The sequence below is a fragment of the Camelina sativa genome, chromosome 15, assembly GCF_030686135.1.
Source record: "Camelina sativa cultivar CO46 ecotype springtype chromosome 15, ASM3068613v1".
NCBI lineage: Eukaryota > Viridiplantae > Streptophyta > Magnoliopsida > Brassicales > Brassicaceae > Camelina > Camelina sativa.
Window position 1 is genome coordinate 21668884 of NC_141894.1, and position 9566 is coordinate 21678449.

The 9566-nt window shown below is 41.1% G+C and overlaps 1 long non-coding RNA gene across 1 annotated transcript; it reads left to right on the forward strand.

Annotated features, from left to right (window-relative positions):
* Positions 1-4577: 4577 nt before the first annotated feature.
* On the forward strand, positions 4578-7806 carry LOC147926907 (uncharacterized). The gene is made up of 2 exons (XR_015581586.1): positions 4578-6576; positions 6951-7806. It is a non-coding gene; the product is annotated as an uncharacterized LOC147926907 (long non-coding RNA).
* Positions 7807-9566: the final 1760 nt, after the last annotated feature.

The window sequence follows — 9566 nt, forward strand, 5'->3', positions numbered from 1 at the left end:
ATCGCTTAGCTTAGTTTCTTTAAAACTTTAATTTTGCTTTTGTTGTTAAATCGATTCTCTAGCAGCTCAATGTTGAGTAAGCTTGGTCTTGGGTCTTTTTAGAGTTCATAGACCAAGTGTGTGAAAGAAATCGATTTTAAAACCTCATCCTTAGGCTTCACCGATTGGGTAAAAGCTTGGGTTTAAATTGAGGTGGTGATGAACCAAGGAGCAAATTGTTCTTGTTCTTGGTAAGGATTCACGTGTTTTTAGGCTTGTATAGAGCCACGAAATCCTTAGGATTTTTCCTAGGATTCTCTTAAGATTTAGTTAATTTTCCTTTAAAGGTTTAATTTTGCTTTTGTTAAATTTCCTTTAAAGTTTAATTACTAAATCACTTCTTCTTCTTCTCAAGGTTGAGAAAGCTTTGTTTCTGGTCATATGGTGTGTCCAGATTCACGCTTGAGGAAGAGAGAGATCTTGTTTTTCGCATATATGGTATGCTTGGTCAAATAGATTAAAGCTGGTCCAAGGATGCATTCTTTTAACCGATGGACAATAGGGTGTTCCAAAGGCCTTTTGTTTCTTCTTTGCTTGGGACCACGAAAAACATCTCCTATATGTTATTTTCGTGGATCTAAAGCCTTAAGATCTTGGAGAACACTTTGTTTAAGTGATTCTACCATGAAATTTGTCTAAACCGTTGGAGAAATTAATTTTCCAAACGATCCATGTGTTTCAGCCATTAAAACACCAAAAGAGATTGTCTTGTTGGTTGTTCTTGGCTGTCAAAGATGTCTCAAACTCAAGAAAACAGAGTATAACTCTGTCCATTGGAACTCTTGAGCCCAATTCTACTCTACACTCATCTTATACTACCCCCCCATACTCTCTTATACTCTTGGTTACTTATTCTCTATTCTCCATTTACACTCTACACTCTACACTCTATACTCTAATCTCTAACAATCTCTTGTTTAGAATCTGTTCCATTGAATTTGGTTTCAGTTTCAACCTTGAAGATTGTGTGGAGCTCACTTGCTATCTCAAGAAGAAATGGCGAGGTTGAAGGCTACAAAGAAGCCATGAGAAGGCGCAGCACAATGCCTGGAGTTAGAACCAAGGGCCACCAAGTCTTTGTTAAGCTGGTGGAAGGTGATGAATCAGCCCAAGAGCATGTGTGTTAGCGCCAAGTAGTTGATCGGATGTGCACCAGACTTTGAGGAAGGTCAAGCACAAGGTTTCAAGGAAAATGATGAGATGTCAGCTCATCATCAAGTCAAGGGTACGGGGGAGATAGACATTATACTCACCGCCCCTCACATTCTCTGTTCTCGGCAACAAGCAAATCTCTGCCGAGACGTCTCAAAGATCGACTCGGACGAAACCCTTCCACTGCGATTCAGCTTCCGCGTTCTTCACCAAAGTTCTAGACCACAGAATTATCTTGCCAGTGGAAGTGAAATCATACCATTCCGAGTAGCCGATCAAAAGTTATGCCCGATTCAGTGGGCATATATCAGTCAGTAGCGGTCTCAAGAAGAGAGGTCAAAACCGCAACAATGATCAACACTCTCTCCCTCCTATTCATAAAAACACCAAAAGGCTGTGCTCTAAACCCTACTCTCTTTAAATTCCTAATTATTTTTAGTTCCATTGCTAGTCTTTACACTTCCATATGATTTTTCTTAAATTGTCACACTTATAGAAATTGTCTTTGATATTCCTCATAGCATACACTTACACTTTTCTTCTTTATCACTTGTTTAAAGGGTAAAGGAGACTATGAGAGCCTCAAAGAAATTCTAAAGGTGCAAGGATGGAGATCATAAGGAAGGTGCCAAAGGCAAGGTGGGCTAAGGAGAAGTAGCGGTTCAAATAATGAAGAGAAGAGAGCTGGTTCTTTTTAAACCAAGGTCAAGGGACATCATGGATAGTGGAGGCTATACTCTTTTTCCCTTTAACAAAGTTTTATCCCAAGAGGTTTTCTTTGTTGAGGTTTTTAATGAGGTAGACTACACTACTCCACCCTTGATCTTTGGTCCCCATGGTGTCCCACCGATCAAGCGTGCGGGGGAGTATTAGAATGTACCAAGGAGGAGAGAGGAGAGGCCGGTAAGGCCGAGCCTTGGAAGAAGAGAAGAAAGGCCGGAAAGGCCATGTAAAGGCCGGTAAGGCCATGTCCGTGTCCGTGAGCGACCATGTACCGTGTCCGGTACCATGTACCGTGTCCGTGAACGGACCCATGTCCGGTGAGCGGCCAGTTAGGCCGTGAACACATTGAAGAGAAGGCCCGTCCGTACAGGCCCATCCGTACAGGCCCGTCCGTACAGGCCCGTCCGTACGATGAAGAGAAGGCCCGTCCGTACAATGAAGAGAAGGCCCGTCCGTACGGTCTCGGCCCTTAGGCCTGCGCTCGGTCCAGTAGATAGAGAGGCCGAGTTTGAGAGGAGGAAAGCGAGGCCCTACAAGAGAGAGAGGCTTATGGGAAGATCACATGTGCCCTTGGTTGGTGAAGGAAGGAAAGGTCACTCTCACCAACACCAAATCGAGAATGTCACTTTCATCACTCTCTTCTTCTCTCCAACGGTCATATGGCATTTGTATCTCTATATTAAGCTTTGTATACACTCTCATATGGAACACAATCACAACATTATCTAATAGAAGAGAAACCGTTTTTCCCTCTCTACTTGTGTTCTTGTTCATATCAACAATGTAGAGTGTTTAGGAGATTAGCGGTTAGAGGCTGCCCTTAAGGCAGCCTATTCTCTTCTCAAATCCACCTAAACTCTTCTTATTTACTGCTTTACTTAGCCTAGATTACTGATTCTTAATCCTCCTTCTCCTAAGTATACAAACTCTAAGTGCTGTGATACTAGAAGAGGATAAGTCTCAAACTAGTGCTTCTCCTAGTTAGGATCCGCTTACTCTCTAGTATTTGGGTTCTATCTAGCCTAGTTTATGGGGAGTTCATCACAAGTTGATGTTCTCTCCTCCCCCTTGAGAATGAGTTAGTTTGTTGTGGGTAAAGGGGGATTCATTCACCAAGTGTTTGTCTACCCTCTCTTATGAGCTTTGTCTCATAAATCCCAACATTTGTCTCAAAACAGGCTAAAACCAAGAAAACATTGCTTAGAAGCACCAAACAGCTTTGTTAGTGTTTCTGGGGTTAAAATGTGTTTTAATCCAATGCAACTAACTAACTATAAGAGTTTGGGATAGATGTGGATAGTTTAAAAGCCACTTATACCCATTTTGTCCCAAAACAGGCTAAAACCAAGAAAACATTGCTTAGAAGCTGTAAGCAGCTATGTTAGTGTTTCTGGGGTTTAAATGTGTCTTAATCCAATGCAAATGACTAATTATAAGAGTTTGAGATTGATGTGGAGAGTTTAAAAGCCACTTATACCCATTTTGTCTCAAAACAGGCTAAAACCAAGAAAACATTGCTTAGAAGCACCAAACAGCTTTGTTAGTGTTACTGGGGTTAAAATGTTTCTTAATCCAATGCAACTAAGTAATTATAAGAGTTTGGGATAGATGTGGGAAGTTTAAAAGCCACTTATACCCATTTTTCCCAAAAAGGCTAAAACCAAGAAAACATTGCTTAGAAGCACTAAACAGCTTTGTTAGTGTTTATGGGGTTAAAATGTGTCTTAATCCAATGCAACTAACTAATTATAAGAGTTTGAGATAGATGTGGATAGTTTAAAAGCCACTTATACCCATTTTGTCCCAAAAGAGGCTAAAACCAAGAAAACATTGCTTAGAAGCTGTAAATAGCTATGTTAGTGTTTCTGGGGTTAAAATGTGTCTTAATCCAATGCAGCTGACTAGTTATAAGAGTTTGAGATGGATGTGGAGAGTTTAGAAGTCACTTATACCCATTTTGTCCCTAAACAGGCTAAAACCAAGAAAACATTGCTTAGAAACACTAAACAGCTTTGTTAGTGTTTTTGGGGTTAAAATGTGTCTTAATCCAATGCAACTAACTAATTATAAGAGTTTGAGATAGATGTGGATAGTTTAAAAGCCACTTATACCCATTTTGTCCCAAAACAGGCTAAAACCAAGAAAACATTGCTTAGTATTAGCATGTAAGAAGGAGAAGAGAAGAAAGAGGCCGGTAAGGCCGAACTATGGAAGAAGAAGAGAGTGGCCGGTGAGGCCATGGGAGGCATGAGAGCGGCCAGTTAGGCCGCGAACACAATGAGAAAGGCCATGTGGGCCGTGTGAGCAAGGAAGAGACAAGTTAGCAAGGCCATGAGTGCCTTATAAGAAGAACAAAGGCCTTATAAGAAGAAGAAGCCCAAGAAGAAGGAAATATCTCACAAGGAAGGAAAGAAGGATCTAATGGCCACAATGAAAGGAAGGAAGAAGGATCAAACGGTCACAAGGCAAGGAAGGAAGGAAGGATCACGTGTGGCTTTGGTTGGGAAGCATAGCGAGTCAACCAAAGGGAAGGAGCTGTCCCTTTCAATATACACCAACTCGTGAATGTCACTTTCAGCTCCCATTGGAATCTCATTGTGTGTCTAACGGTCATATGCATTTGTTTCCCTATATTAAGTTGTATGAGAGCTCATATGTAATCTAACACAACACAATTCAATAATAAGAGAATCATTATTTCGTTTATCTCCTCTCTACTTATGTTTATGTTCTTAGTTCCAATGTAGAGAGCTTAGAGTATAAACGGTTAGAGGCTGCCCTTAAGGCAGCCGATTCTCTTCCTAAATCTCACCCTAAACTCTTCTTATTTACTCTTTTCTTAGGGTTCTTTCAAGCTATTTTATGGGGAGTTCATCACAAGTTGATGACCTCTTCTTTCCCTTGAGATCGAGTTAGTTTGTTGTGGGTTTAAGGAGACTTAACCATTGGGGTTTTGTTCTTCCTTATCAAGAGCTTTCTCTCTTGCAAAACCAACATGGTATCAGAGCCGGTTCTGTTCTTGGTGACTCAAACTCGATCTAAAGTCAGTCTTTTGATTTGTCTTAGGTCCTAGGTAATCCGCTTAAGCTTAGGAGTCTTTAAAGGTTTATTTTTTGGTTTAATTGTTAAATCGATTCTCAAAACAGCTCAATATTGAGTAAGCTTGGTCTCTTGTCTTGTTAGAATTTGTAGACCAAGTGAGTGATGAGAAATCGAGTTTAAAAGCCCCATCCTTAAGCTTTACCGATTTGGTAATAACTTTGTTTAATTTGGGATGTGTGGGAAGTGATGAACCATTGAGCAAATTGTGTTGTTCATGGTGAGGATTCACGGTTCTTGTGTGCTTGTATGAGCCACGAAATTCTTAGGATTCTCTTAGGATTGAGTTTCCTTTAAAGGTTTAATTTTGCTTTAGTTAATTTTCCTTTAAAGGTTTAGTTGCTAAATCGCTTCTCTTTCTTCTCAAAGTTGAGAAAGCTTTGTTTCTGGCCGTATGGTGTGTCCAGATTCGAGCTTGAGGAAGAGAGAGGTCTTGTTTTTAGCATATATGGTCCGCTTGGTCAAATAGATTAAAGCTGGTCCAAGGTGCAGTCTTTTAACCGATGGACACAAGGGTGTTCCAAAGGTGGTTTTAGCTTTTATTTGAATCTGACCACAAAATCATCTTCAATATGATATCTTGTGGGATTTGTTCAATTCTAGTCAGCGAAAAACACTTGTTCATGTGTTGTTTCGTGAATCTTAAAGTCTTAAGCTCTTGGAGAACACTAGGTTTAGGTGATTCTACCATGAGCACAATATCTTGACCGTTGGAGAAATTAATTTTCCATATGGTCCATGTGTTTCAGCCATTAAAGCACCAAAAGCTTGTTGATTCTTGGATGCTCTTGGCTGTCAAAGCTTCTGCAAACTCAAGAAAACAGAGTATAACTCTGTCCATTGGAACTCTTGAGCTCTATTCTACTCTCCATTCACCTTATACTATCGCCCATACTCTCCTTTATACTCTAATACTCTTGGTTACTCGATACTCTATTCTCGGTTACTCGATACTATACTCTTTGGTTACTAATACTCTTTATACTCTTTGATACTCTATACTCTATTCTCTAATCACTCACAATCTCTTGTTTAGAATCTGTCCCATTGAATTTGGTTTCAGTTTCAACCTTGAAGATTGTGTGGAGCTCGCTTGCTATCTCAAGAAGAAGTGGCGAGGATGAAGGCTACAAGAAAGCCATGAGGAGGCGCAGCACAATGCCTGGAGTTAGAACCAAGGGCCACCAAGTCTTTGTTAAGCTGGTGGAAGGTGATGAATCAGCTCACAAGCATGTGTGTTAGTGCCAAGTTATTGATCGGATGTGCACAAGACTTCAAGGAAGGTCATGCACAAGGTTTCAAGTGAAATGATGAGGTTTCAGCCCATCATCAAGTAAGGGTTGCGGGGGAGATCAACTTTCAAGTGGCTTCACCGCACCTCACAGTCTATGGTTTCAAATTCTCTGCAACAAGCAAAAGTTTTGCCGATGCGTTTCAAAGATCGATTCGTACGAAGGACTTCCACTGCGATTCAGCTTCCGCGTTCTTCACAAAAGGTCTAGACCATAGAGTCATCTTGCCAGTGGAAGTGAAATCATACCAATCCGAGCAGCCGTTCGAAAGGTATGTCCGAATCAGTGGGCATATATCATTCTGACGCGTTTTAAAGAAGCGGTCTCAAGAAGAGAGTTCAAACCGCAACAATGATAAACTCTCTTCCTCTTCTCCATCAAAGACAATTTCAAAAGTGACAATTTAAGAGATCACATGAGAGAGTAAAGGCTAGTAATGGAGCTAATATAATAAATTTAAGAAAATAATTTAAATAGAGTAGAGTTTAAATGGAGCTCATATTGTTTTATGAGAGCCTCAAAGAAATTTACTTTGATATTCCTCATACATTATAGACTATGAGAGCCTCAAAGAAATGTGAAAAATTGTCTTTGATATTCCTCATAACATACACTTATTGTTTCTTCTTTATCACTTGTTTGAAGGGTAAAGAAGATTATGAGAGCCTCAAAGAAATTCTAAAGGTGCAAAGATGGAGATCATAAGAAGTGTGTTAAAGGCAAGGTGGACTAAGGAAGAGTAGCGGTTCAAAACATGAAGAGAAGAGAGCTGGTTCTTTACAAACCAAGATCAAGGGACATCATGGATAGTGAAGGCTATACTCTTTTTCCCTTAACAAAGTTTTATCCCAAGAGGTTTTCTTTGTTAAGGTTTTTAATGAGGTAGACAACACTAGTCCACTCTTGATCTTTGGTCCTCATAGTGTCCCGCCGATCAAGCGTGCGGGGGAGTATTAGCATGTAAGAAGGAGAAGAGAAGAAAGAGGCCGGTAAGGCCGAACTATGGAAGAAGAAGAGAGTGGCCGGTGAGGCCATGGGAGGCATGAGAGCGGCCAGTTAGGCCGCGAACACAATGAGAAAGGCCATGTGGGCCGTGTGAGCAAGGAAGAGACAAGTTAGCAAGGCCATGAGTGCCTTATAAGAAGAACAAAGGCCTTATAAGAAGAAGAAGCCCAAGAAGAAGGAAATATCTCACAAGGAAGGAAAGAAGGATCTAATGGCCACAATGAAAGGAAGGAAGAAGGATCAAACGGTCACAAGGCAAGGAAGGAAGGAAGGATCACGTGTGGCTTTGGTTGGGAAGCATAGCGAGTCAACCAAAGGGAAGGAGCTGTCCCTTTCAATATACACCAACTCGTGAATGTCACTTTCAGCTCCCATTGGAATCTCATTGTGTGTCTAACGGTCATATGCATTTGTTTCCCTATATTAAGTTGTATGAGAGCTCATATGTAATCTAACACAACACAATTCAATAATAAGAGAATCATTATTTCGTTTATCTCCTCTCTACTTATGTTTATGTTCTTAGTTCCAATGTAGAGAGCTTAGAGTATAAACGGTTAGAGGCTGCCCTTAAGGCAGCCGATTCTCTTCCTAAATCTCACCCTAAACTCTTCTTATTTACTCTTTTCTTAGGGTTCTTTCAAGCTATTTTATGGGGAGTTCATCACAAGTTGATGACCTCTTCTTTCCCTTGAGATCGAGTTAGTTTGTTGTGGGTTTAAGGAGACTTAACCATTGGGGTTTTGTTCTTCCTTATCAAGAGCTTTCTCTCTTGCAAAACCAACACTTAGAAGCTGTAAGTATCTATGTTAGTGTTTCTGGGGTTAAAATGTGTCTTAATCCAATGCAGCTGACTAGTTCTAAGAGTTTGAGATGGATGTGGAGAGTTTAAAAGCCACTTATACCCATTTTGTCCCAAAACAGGCTAAAACCAAGAAAACATTGCTTAGAATGAAAGAATTAATAGGATCGATTATGAGTTTAGTGAGAAGATTTGAATAACAAGAGAGTGAGAATCGTTGAGAGTATAGTAAGAGAGTATAGAGAGAGTATTGTGGAGAAAGAGATATTATCTCTTCTTACCTCATTTAGAACATAATTACAATCTACTTATAGACATATACAAAAGAATATACTAAGATGATCCTAGGCACATTTACATATAAAGATAGCGACATGTCCTTAAGAAGACATGTGATCCTTCCCACTTGCGCACTCTACACTAACGGCTATGAGGAGAAGGATCGAGAAGCTCTTGTGACCGTTGGAGGCTGGTGAACATGGAATGGACTCGTGATCCTCATGGGTTGAGCTTGGTAGGCCTTTAGCTGTACGGACGGCCCAATGGTGATGGTTGTACGGACGGATGTACGGACAAGGTGTGTGTGCGGTTTCATACTCCCCCTCAAGCTTGATCATGAGCATTGATCAAGCTTGGACTCATGCACACCCACCTCATTAAAAACCTTAGTATAGAAAACCACTTGGGAAAAACTATACTTAAGGGAAAAAGAGTGTGGGTATCATGTGAAGACAATCATGGCCGAGTAAGATCTTTGAGGCCAAGTTTGGGGTGAATGTACTCACACACTTGTGGACTGGCCGCCTTGGTGAGAACGTCAGCCAATTGTTCAGAGCTCTCGGTGTGACATGGTAGAACAACTCCAAGTTTAATTTGCTCTCGGACTTTGTGGCAGTCGACTTCAATGTGCTTGGTTCTCTCATGGAACACCGAGTTTGTTGCGATGTGAATAGCTGCCTCATTGTCGCAATGCATAGTAATAGGCTTAGGTGACTCGATTCCAAGGTCCTTGATGAGTGCCTTGAGCCACATCAACTCGGTTGTTAACTTTCTCATGGCTCTATACTCCGATTCAGCACTTGATAGGGATACCACCTTTTGTTTCTTGCTCTTCCATGTGATCAAGTTGCCTCCTAGGAACGTGCAGTAGCCTGTAGTGGAGCGACGGTCTCCACGGTCTCCGGCGTAATCCGCATCACAATACCCTACTAGCTCCGTGCTTTCATTTCGACCCATCCATATGCCTTGCCCCGGCGAGCCCTTGAGATATTTGAGGATGCGGTTCACCATACCCCAATGATGCACGGTAGGACTTTGCATGTGTTGGCTCACCTGATTAACAGCAAAGCAAATATCAGGTCTAGTGATAGTAAGGTATATAAGCTTACCTACTAGCCGCCGGTATCGCTTGACGTCTTGAAATGGAGCTGCATCAAACTCCCCCTTTCCTCCGG